The sequence below is a fragment of the Microtus oregoni genome, unplaced genomic scaffold, assembly GCF_018167655.1.
Source record: "Microtus oregoni isolate MIOR12 unplaced genomic scaffold, Mior012 000009F_ref0000495, whole genome shotgun sequence".
NCBI classification, from domain to species: Eukaryota; Metazoa; Chordata; class Mammalia; order Rodentia; family Cricetidae; genus Microtus; species Microtus oregoni.
In genome coordinates this window covers 20,636,252-20,647,303 of record NW_024543068.1, presented here as the reverse complement: position 1 = coordinate 20,647,303, position 11,052 = coordinate 20,636,252, and the positions used below count along the sequence as shown (strand labels likewise).

General features: G+C 49.6%; 1 protein-coding gene across 8 annotated transcripts in view; it reads left to right on the top strand.

Moving 5' to 3' along the window:
• The first annotated feature begins 7,690 nt into the window (after positions 1 to 7,690).
• Plekhg3 (pleckstrin homology and RhoGEF domain containing G3) overlaps positions 7,691 to 11,052 on the top strand; it is a 43,802-nt gene continuing 40,440 nt past the window's right edge. For all 8 annotated transcript variants that reach the window (XM_041658196.1, XM_041658194.1, XM_041658193.1 and 5 more), the window contains exon 1: positions 7,691 to 7,954. The gene's annotated coding sequence lies outside the window, so the exon portion shown is untranslated. The remainder of the gene's footprint in view (positions 7,955 to 11,052) is intronic.

Genomic DNA, 11,052 nt, shown 5'->3' with positions numbered 1-11,052 from the left:
TTGGAAGGATACAGTGGAGTCCCTGGAAGCCCTGCCCTACCCTGCTGCTCAGCAAGGTGTTGAGGACTGAGAACTGCATATGGACTGAGGTGGAACTTCTCTACCATGTTTAATATAACAGCCAGTCTTACTCAAAAGTCAGGAGGCCTCACGGGGCATGGGTTGGGGGGGCATTGTAAGTGTGTGTGAACAGCACACACGTGCACATCCACAAAATAAATAAACAAGCAAATGTAATAAAAATTTGTATGGGGCTAGAGAGATGGCTCAGCAGTTAAGAGCATTACTGCTTTTGCAGAGGGCAGAGTTTTGTTCCCAGCTCCCACATGGAGAAAACTACAAACACCTATAACTTCAGCTCCAGGGGAATCTAACACTCTCTTCTGGCCTCCACTGGTGCCTGTACTCAAATGTGCATGCCCCTACACAATCATACACATAATTTTTAAAAAAATCCTATTTTTTTTTTAAGAGTGCACATACTGAGCCAGGCATGGTGGCACATGCCTTAGTCTCAGCATTCAGGAGACAGAGAAAGGTAGATCTCTGATTTTTGAGGTCAGACTGGTCTACAGAGCAAGATGCAGGTCAGCCAGACCTACACAGGGACCATCTCAAAAAAACGAACCAAACAAATGAACAAACAAAGAATATTTGTTCTAAAGCTGTGTGTGGCATGCATGCCTGTAATCCCAGCTCTCAGAAAGTGGGTACAGGAGGATCAAGGGCTCAAGGCCAGCCTTGGCTACGTAAAACTTATCAAACACCAACAAAGCAACATAAAGAGTGCAGATCCACACAAGCCCTGACTTAGAAACCTTCTAGTGACTCTTAAGAATCCCATGCCTGGGGGTTGGAGGGATGGCTCAGAGGTTAAGAACAGTGGCAGCTCTTCCAGAGGTGCTGAGTTCAAATCCCAGCACCCACATAGTGGCTTACAACCATCTGTAACGAGATCTGGTGCCATCTCCTGGTCTTCAGACATAATATATATATATAGTCCCGTGCCCGAAAAGCTCAGGTACAGAAGGATCCAGATAACTCAAATAACTCCAAACACCATTTCACCCAGTAGGTCTACACCAGATGCCCATGCACTTTGGCATGGGGCAGGGTACAGCCTGTCTAGCTCTACACAGTCATGCAAGAAGTCAGGAAATGCCCAGCAAGCTGTGTGTAAAGCAAACCCAGTGCCTCCAAGGCTGATGTGTGAGTGCCAACTCCGTCTCAGGTGTTGTGAGTGCTGACGGAGCCCTTTTATCTCCTGATAAGGAAGTGAACATAAGTGATCTCCAGAAATGGTTCACACGGGCTCCTCACTTCTTGAAAAACCGCAAGTGACTGGCAACCGCTTGTGTGGCAGACACAAGTCAAACAGCAGGGCATTTCCTTCAGACTGCCCCTGGGGGGGCAGCCAGCTGTAGAGCTGGACATGGGACCAGCATCCTCTCCCTTCCCCCACGCCTCTTCCCCTTTCTGATGTCACATTCTTCTGACACCAAGAACAGAGGAAGCTATCAATAAAGGAGGGGACCATTTCCCCCCAAGAAGCCGCAGCCCTCTCTGAGAGTTAATTATACACCTTCCTTTCCCGTTGTTTTGGGGAAGCTTTGGGGCCACAAGACTTTGAATTATTGTTTTAAGGCAGCAAATTACAGTGAGCCTATGGCTTCATCCAGAATTCTCTGCTGAGATGCGGAATTGAGCTTGCCCTGCCCCCACTCGCTGGGCATCCTAAGATGCTGATATGTTCACATAGCTTTGTTTGTTTGTTTGAGACAGGGTCCCTCTCTACGGCCCTGGTTGGCCTCAAACTCGTATGTCATCAAATTTTACCTGTTTCATTAAAAAAAAAAAATACCCTGATGGCAATTAAAAAAAATCAATTGGGGGCGGAGAGATGGCTCAGAGGATAAGAGCACAGGCTGCTCTTCCAGAGGTCCTGAGTTCAATTCCCAGCAACCACATGGTGGCTCACAACCATCTGTAATGAGATCTGTCACCCTCTTCTGGCGCGCAGGCATACATGGAGGCAGAATGTTGTATACATAATAAATAAATAAATCTTAAAAAAAAATCAGTCAATTTATTTTGTATGTACGGGTGTTTTGCTTGCGTGAATGCTCGGCAGCACAAGCATGCCTGGTGTCTGTGGAGGCCAGAAGAGGGCATCAGATCCCCTGGAACTGGAGTTACATCTGATTGTGAGCTGCCATGCAAGTGCTGGGACTCAAACCTGGATCCTCTGGAAGAGCAGCCTGTGCTTTTAACCCTTGAACCATCTTTCCCATCCCCAGTTTACCCATTAAAAATACACAATCCGGCTGGATGTGCGGGTGCAAACCTTCAGTCTTAGCTGCTCACTAGGAGACTGTGCTGACTATTCTTGGTTGTCAGCTTGACTACATCTGGAACTAGAACCCCAAATGGAGGACACACCTGTGAGGAATGGCTGCTTAATTTGAAGTAGGAAGAGCCACTTTTTTTTTTTCTGAGTTTTTGAGGCAAGATTTCTCTGTGTAGCCTTTGAAAAGATCCACTATTTTTTAAAAGATTTGTTATACATACAGCATATTTGCCTGCACACCAGAAGAGGGCACCAGAGCTCATTACAGATGGTTGTGAGGCACCATATGGTTGCTGGGAATTGAACTCAGGACCTCCAGAAAAGCAGCCAATGCTCTTAACCTCTGAGCCATCTCTCCAGCTCCGGAAAGATCCACTTCTAATCTAGACTTTTGAGCTAGGAGGACACGCCTTAATCCAGACCTTCTGAGCTGGGAAAAGACCTGCTTTAATCCAAATCTACTTTGGGCCACACTTTCTGATGGAAGCCCATATAAGGACACGGAAAAGGGAAGCTTCTGTTCTTTGCTTGCCCTTAACTTGCTAGCAAGTTTGCTGACGTTAGAGTCCAAGTCTTCAAGATTCCAGCACAGATGGAAAGCCAGCTGAGACATTCAGCCTTGTGGACTGAGCAGCTACTGAATTCTTAGACTTTCTGTTCACAGCCAGCTGTTATTGGATTAGCTGGACTACAACCTGTAAATCATTCTAGTAAATCCCACCCCCCACCCCCATTTTTTTTTTTTTTTTGGTTTTTCGAGACAGGGTTTCTCTGTAGCTTTTGGAACCTGTCCTGGAACTAACTCTTGTAGCCCAGGCTGGCCTCGAACTCACAGAGATCCACCCGCCTCTGCCTCCCAAGTGCTGGGATTAAAGGCATGCACCACCACTGCCTGGCCCCATTTTTATATATAGAAAAAGATTTGGTCTATAAGCTCTTTTACTCTAAAGCATCAGTTCTCAATTTGTGGGTTGCGGTCACTTTGGAGTCAAACAACCCTTTCTCAGGGGTCACCTAAGACCATCAGAAAACACAGGTGTTTACATTATGATTCATAACAGTAGCAAAATTGTGGTTATAAAGTAGCAACGAAAATAATTTTATGATTGGGGGTCACCACAACATGAAGAACTGTATTAAAGGGTCACAGTGTCCAGCACAAACAACAACTATGACCACAAAACACGCTCTCCCCCCCAAAACAAGCCTGACCCATCTGGTTAAACTGTAATTTAAAATCTGTAACTCTGGCTAGTGTGTAACTCAGTGAGAGAACCCATGTTTAGCCTGGGTGCAATTCCCAACACGAACAAAATTGCATCTCGACAGTTATAGTAACTAGTGCCATTTTCACAATAATTTATAGTCCTGGACTGGTTAGTAGTTCTTCCTCATTTCCTCCAACTTCCTGTTCTGGACAGTTCTTATAAACAGGGCAATACAATATTTGGTCTATTATGATTGGTTTCTCAGCAATAGGCTTTCAAGCTCACCCACGAACTGGAACTTTGTTCTATTATATTCTATGTGTCATTCTGTTTACCGTCAGCAGCTGAGGGCCCTGTGGGTTTCTACTCAGAGGAATAATGCTGTGTTGAACATTTGTGTCCACTGTTATGTGTGGACAGGAGTTCTTGTTTCTCTAGGTACATTCCTGGGATTGGAATTGTGGTCATAAAGCAAATATATGTTTAACCTTTGAAGAATGGCCAGACTGTTTTGCAAAATGGGTGCACCAGCAGTGTGAGAGGGTCACTGCTTCTCCCCGTCCTCACGGACACTCACTGTCCTGTGCAAGCATCCTAGTGGACAAAGCAGTATTTCACTCTGTTTTTTTGCATGTTCTTGGCTAGTGTTGTTAGCATGTATTTGTTGGCCATCTATATAGCTTCTCTGGGGAGATGTCTATTCAGATCCTTTGCACTTTTAAAAAATGGGTTGTGTTTTTATTGAGTTGTAGGGGTTTTTTTTTTTGGATTACAATGAAGTCCTTTAGTAAGATAACATAAACTTTTGCAGAAAGTTCCTCCCATTTTTAAAGCTACCTTTTCACAATCTCTCTCTCTCTCTCTCTCTCTCTCTCTCTCTCTCACACACACACACACACACACACACACATCCCTGAGTCTTTCTAGTAGCCCTGGGTTTCCTGAAACACACTCTGTAGACCAGGCTGGCCTTGACCTCCAGAAATCAGCCTGCCTCTGCCTCCAGAGTGCTGGGATTAAAGACGTGCCCTACCATGCTGGCTTCTTTCTTTTTTTTTTAAAGACAATGTCTCATTCTGCAGTCTGGACTAGAAGCCACTATGTAGTCCTGACTGCCAGGACTACCAAGCCTGACTTTTTTTTAAGTACCAGTCCCAGACCCTCATACATGTTACCTAAGCAACCTGCTGCAACCCTAGATCTTCACCCTTTAATACATAAAAGTTGGGTGCTGGGAGGTTTTTATTTATTTTTTCCTCCTTTGTTGTATGCAACTTAGACTTTTTCTTGCTTGTTTTCTGTGGTTCTGGGCTTCAAACCCAGAGCCTTGTCCGTGCTAGGCTCTACCACACTTCGAGAGACATTACTGAAAGTCAACTTGCAACTCTAAAGCCACTGAGATAATGTAATAGGCTGTGGAGAGGGATTTCTTCCATGTTTGGGGATGAATTCTCTGTCAGCAGCAGCAGGCCTTGGCTCCTTCTCAAAGCCAGGGAATATGGCCCCTGGGGACCTATCTCCTGTGTTTACACCCCTCCCTTTCCTGAAGTCCACAATAGAGCAGCCGAAATGACAGTTTGGAAAGGTCCTTTATTGTGAAAACCCAACGGCCTTTGTCTCTGGGATTTGAAGTTTTCATTCAGAAGGAGGTAGGGAAGGGATGAGAAGCCCTGCATGGTTCCTCGTGAGTCATCTTGACTCTAGGTTGTTTGGTTTTCTCACCCATAAACTAGGGAGCACAGTTCCATTCTCCCATCCTAGCGGAGGGGCTGTGAAGACGAATTAATTTGTATTTGTTAGACACTTTGAGACCTTAGATTAAAAGCATTACTGAGACTCAAGGTGTTATTATAATAATAAATGATTTAATAGCAGGGTGAGGCTGTTGAAGCAAGAGCCGAGTGGGAAGGCCGAGGAGGCTCAAGGCTGCAGCTCCAAGCCGAGGGGGCGCTGCTTGAGATCCTGGTTCAGACACCACACCGACTCTCGGAGGCAGGAAACTCTAGTTTCTCATAAACCCTGGGTTGTTTCACCCGACTTTCAGCATAGCCTTATTGAATGCTTCCGACATAAGTTCTGCTTCCTACATAAGCGAGATTACAATCTTTTCAGGAAACAGGCATATAAATTAAAGCAATTAGAATCAACACGGGGCGTTAGACACAAGTGCAGGACAGAACAGGAGTCTGGAAGGAAGTGGAGGAAGAGCTGGGTAAATGCTGTTTTCCCTGTTAATGACTCCCAGCTCTACCACCCACCAGCTGTGTGACCAAGCCTCAGTTTCTCCTGTGACCGCAATTGTTCTTGTAAAATTCTCTAAGTAAGGCTAACACAGTAAACGCTTCTTCTGTGTCAGACTAGGCTTTGGCTGACTACATGATCTAGGCCAGCCTGCTCCATCCCCGGAGCCTCAGTATCCTCCCTGTCCCTTTCTGGCAATCTTGGCTCTCCCACCTGCGCTGCCTTCTAGCTTGCCCCTCTTCAGGCCTAACGTGCCGACTAAGTAATTTTCTGGGCCTGCCAGGAGGAGCGGGCAGTCAGGAACAAAGGATACCGACTTGTCTACACCTCACCTTAGCCTCCGCAGGGATCCCGTTTCAAACCCACCTAAAAGCCATTTCCTCTCGCGCTCTCCGCCCCGCCCCTCCAGTAAATCACTAGGTGTTTTCCCTGGAGCAGCACTTTTTTTTTTTTTTTTAAGAGTGGTAGTTTTTTTTTAAAGGATGGTTTAAGATTCCCACTTGGCTACACCTGGCCTTTTAAATGCTGGTGCAGAAGCCCCATTTCTGTTCCAAGGACCCCGTGCCTGCATCTAACCGGGGAATCCCACCTCTTCTGTGGTCTCATCCTGGGCTCTCATCTCCCACCCCTCTTCAAGGTGGGTGTTGGGACAGAACCTAACTTCAGGTTTATGCTGCGGCGGGGGCGTAGTCGCACACACCTGTAATTGCAGCACTCTGGCGGTGCGCGTACAGTTCAGGGCTAGCCTGGGCTACAAAGTGTGGTCCTATCTCAAATCAAAAAATAAAAACAGTAATTAGGGCGTGGTAGCGCACACCAGTAATCCCAGCAGATGGAGGCAGGAGAATCAGTTCGTTCAAGATCACCCCCCAGGGCTGGTGGGTGGTGGCCTCCGCTTTTAATCCCAGCATACAGGAGGTAGAGACAGGCGGATCTCCGTGAGTTGGAGGCCAGTTTGGTCCACAGAACGTGTTCCAGGACAGCCAAGGCTACACCGAGAAATCCTATTTCGAAAAACAACAACAAAACAAAACAAAAAAAACCTCCCTCCGTCAGTCTCCTTGATAATTGAGATCCTGCTTCAAAAAAAAAAATCCCCCCCCAAAAAAACCAAACACAAAAAACCAATAAGCACAAAGATTTATGTTCTTGTTCAAAACCTTTCTCGTCCGTATTCTATGTCCTTGTGCTACCTTCACCACCCCTGTTTTCCCAGCGCAAGCCTTTTGTTGAAGTCCAGATCACATTCCAAACGGGGTCCTCTGTCACTCAGGTTCCTCAATCTGCTTTTCTCACTAACAGTCCCGCTGAGCGCCCCACCCAGCCCCAAGTTCTGCGCTTCTTATCTCTGTCTCGTCAGAAGGTAAGATTTTTTACAGCTGTAAAGAGCCGCCAAGACCTAGTTTCGGTGAGGAATTCGAGACGTGCCTTTCTGACTCAGTGGCCATGGTGACCTGCTCCAGTAAGGACCAGGACGTCCTTCATCTAGCCAGGTGCTTCTCCTGGGAAAGTCGAGGGGCCTGAACAGGTGTCCTCCCTAGTCGGAACCCAAGTCTGGAGGTGTGGGCTGCCCTCTCGCCGTGAGGTCAGGCTGCTGACACTAGGGTAACCCTACCACGTGCGTCTTGGAATCCTGGAGCTCCAGGTGACGGGGGATGGGGAGCAGCCAGCGGGACCCACACGGCCGGCCGCGCGCGTTAATCATTAGCCACACGGACGGCTGCCTCCAGCCCGAACCCCAGCTCGCACGCCGCGCCAGGAAGGTTCCCGGTGCCCCCACTGAGCCGCCAATTGCAGGATCGCAGCCGCGAGCACAGTCTCCACCCACTGGAAACATTCCTGGTCCGCCCCTCCCTGGCTCCCTCCCTCCCTGCCTCCCTCAATCCCTCCCTCCCGCGGCTGCCTGGGCTCCGTTCGGCCGCAACTTCCTGCCGAGTGCTGGGGAACTGTGCGCGTTTCGGGGACCCCCGAAGTTCTGTGCTCGTAGCGGGAAGAAGCTGGGACTTCGGGACGGCCAGCCGTGGGCGGGAGTGGCCAGCTGCTCCAGTCGCTTCCGAGAGCGACTTTCAAACTCGCGCCCGCTTTGCGGCGCCACCTGGGCAGCTCCGCGTTCCCTGCGCGTCGCGAGCCGGCAAGCCGGCGGGGTGGCCACCACTCGGTGAGTGTCCCCAGGTTTGCCCCTCTCCCTTTGCCCGTGTGCGATCGGTGGCACTCTTCGGGGTGCCCCAGGCTAACCTTCTGTGGGATGAGGACCTGGTCCAGGGCTTCCTCGGACGCACTCGGAGGAGGTTGGAGCGCGGGAAGGTCGTAAAGGGGAGTCACTTTTTGTCCCCACCCCGGAAACCAAAGGAGCAAAGGCTCGAGGTGGCTTCGCCGAGTTTGAATTCCGGGCAGCTCTCGACGTTCCCGCCACTCCATTCCCTTTGAGTGCACTGGCGCCAGTGAGTTAGTGCTTGCCCGGGACTGTGAGACCTTCTAGAAGGATTCGCCTCTGGTCCCGTGAGCCCAGGAGTGCGTAGGCACTCAGTCTGTTCCGGGTTGGTGCCACACAGTGCTTGCTCCTGGGAATCTCAGTTGCCTATCAGGGCGGGTTAGAGTGGGTGCCAGAAACGGAGTGTCCAGGACCTGCAAGCCTAGAGCCCCTCTCTGGCTGCTCCTACAGCCTAGCCCTCCCACACTTACAACTGGTTTAGGTATTTGTACCCTGCTCCCAGACCTTCGATTTGGGAAGCTCGGGCCAGGCTTGCAAGCTTCAGTTAGTTGTTCAAGATGCTGCTTCGGTGGCAGCATTTACTCTGGAGCTACTTTTGAAAACAAAGGGGGGGAAAAAAACCCCGGAACGAGCCATGGAATGGTTGTAGGGTGGAAAAAAGCGGCATTGTGGGGTGGTGTTGAAGATTGGGTAAGAGCATTCGTCTCAGTCACTCATTAAACTCTTGGTAGATGTAGGGGCTGTTAGGCTTCTCTGAGCCTTCCCCCCCCCCCCCCCCCCCAGAACCGACCGGCACCGTAGCACCTTACGGAGAACCCTAGTCTTGGGTTCCCGGTCTCCCAAGCCGTGCTTCTTCACACATGCCAGTCACATGACCCTTGCTCAAGAAATAATTAGTATGGAGAATAATGACAGTCCAGAGAGAGAGAGAGAGAGAGAGAGAGAGAGAGAGAGAAGATGCTTCCTGCTGTGTCTGGCCTTCCGAGAGTTCCTTTCTGTCCCTCCTTTGCTAGACTGGAATCTTGGGTCATGAAAGCTCAACATAAAAACCTAGGGACTAAACACCAGAAAGTCAACTCCTCTGTTACTATTATTCCTGTATGGTTCTGGGCTTAGACCTCACCTCCCATTTGTCCGGGTACTCTTCACTTGCTGGCTGCCTCTGCTGGCCCTCCCCTGCCAGGCTTATCCACGTGATGCTGGGAATTGGGAATGAAGTGGGGGCCTTTCTCATCCCTCCACTTAGTCTGGGCTGATAAGGGTGGGCTGTCTGTTTTAGAGCGGTGGCCCAGCCAGGAGAGTGGGAGCCCCACTGGACTGAGAGTGTAGTGAGTTTTTGCCGGAGGTGTAATGCTGACCCTATTGAGTTACAGCGAAGATGGATAGTGCTTTTTGCATACATAATTCGCCCATGGCCAGATCCTATTCTCTTCCCGGTTCGCTTATCTTTTCTGACTCAGTTTCCTTACAGAGTACCTGTTTTTCTTTATAGGGGATGTGGTAACGATCAAAAGAAGCCCGTGTGAGAAGTACACCATACATTACTATAAAAAAAGAATCACTGTCTAGTGGCCAAGGGGCCCCGTCAGTGTTTGCTGGATAGGCCCCATGCATCATAACACAGGACATCAGGAGCGGGTGGCGGGAGCTTACTCTCTGGCTCATAATATCTTAGCCTCAGAGTAAACATTGGCCTTACTAACTCCACTGCTATCTCAGGGTCACTGTGTTTACACCAGAACAGGCCAAAGGCCATGGCCTGCGAGATGACCAGTCCTGGGCGGGGAGACAGTGTGGGTCCCAGATGTGAGGCCTGCTCGCTACTCCCACCCCGCCCTGAGAGCCCCATGCAGGCTTTGGTCCCCAGACGGGAAGGGTGCTACAAGCTGTGACAGGCCCTGGAGGGTTAATTGTGAAGTCTTTCTCTCTTGTGCTAGGGTGGGGGGGACTGTGGAGATGGGAGGCGTTGCTTTTGCAGCTGCACTGAGGGCTGACTTCAGCCCAGCTATCCCTGGCCTTCCCTCTGTCCCAGGCCATTGCCCTGTCCCGCCTCTCCGGCCAGCTGCATGTCCACAGGCCTTTGTTCAAGAGCTATAGCCCGCCCCACTCATTACTCCCCCAGTTTCTAGAGGCCTTCGGGCAGGGGGTTTGGCAGCGAAGAATTACAACTGACAATGGAAAAACCCTTCGGGAGTTCCCAGGGTCTGACAGACCTGGCAGGCTCATCCTGGGACCCCCATCCCTCTCCAGTACACACTCCTTCACTCTCCTTCCTCATCACTCCCTCCTTACACTCGATTGTCTCATATCTATTTTATGCATTCACCCATTATTATTAGCATCTTCTAAGTGTGAATACTGGGCATTGGGGACACAGCAGTGAACGAAGTCTGGTTTTCAGTAATGGTGGAGCTGGATTCTACTAGGGGCAGCTGACAGAAAACAAGATGTGTCATTGAAGCATCTTGGAGAAAGTCAATGTGAACTGTCATGGAAGGCAGGAGACAGTTGTTCCCTAAGGAAGGGACTTTGGAGTCATTTAGCCAGGGGAGACATTTTCTACGCACTCTGGACGCCTGTCCCTTGAAACCCAGGTCGGCGTCCTGATGTGACATTTAAGATCGGAGGTTTGCAGTTGGGTGGACCTGGATTTAAACCTTAGCTCGGCGGCGGCTTCCTAACCCTGCAGCAATCTGTGGACTAACCCCTTTGAGTCTGTTTCTCACCTGTAAAACGGAGTTAGTCATCGCGCCTACCACATGTGGCATCGTGAGAATGAGCAATGAGATAACGCGTCTGCGGTGTTCTGCGAGCCCGGTGGAGCTATGCAGCCGGTTCTTTCTCTCTCTCGCCGAATTCTCTCGCCGAATTCCACAGACAGAAGTAGCAGTGATATTTCCTGCCAGTGCGCTCACCCTGGGTGAAAAGCTGTGCATTTGCACTTTTAAGTGCTAGGATGGACGGGAATTCAGAAGGAGGGTAACTAGAAAGCTTGAGTCAATCTAGACCCTTATGCGACCCTGGACGGCAGCCGGTTGGGGATG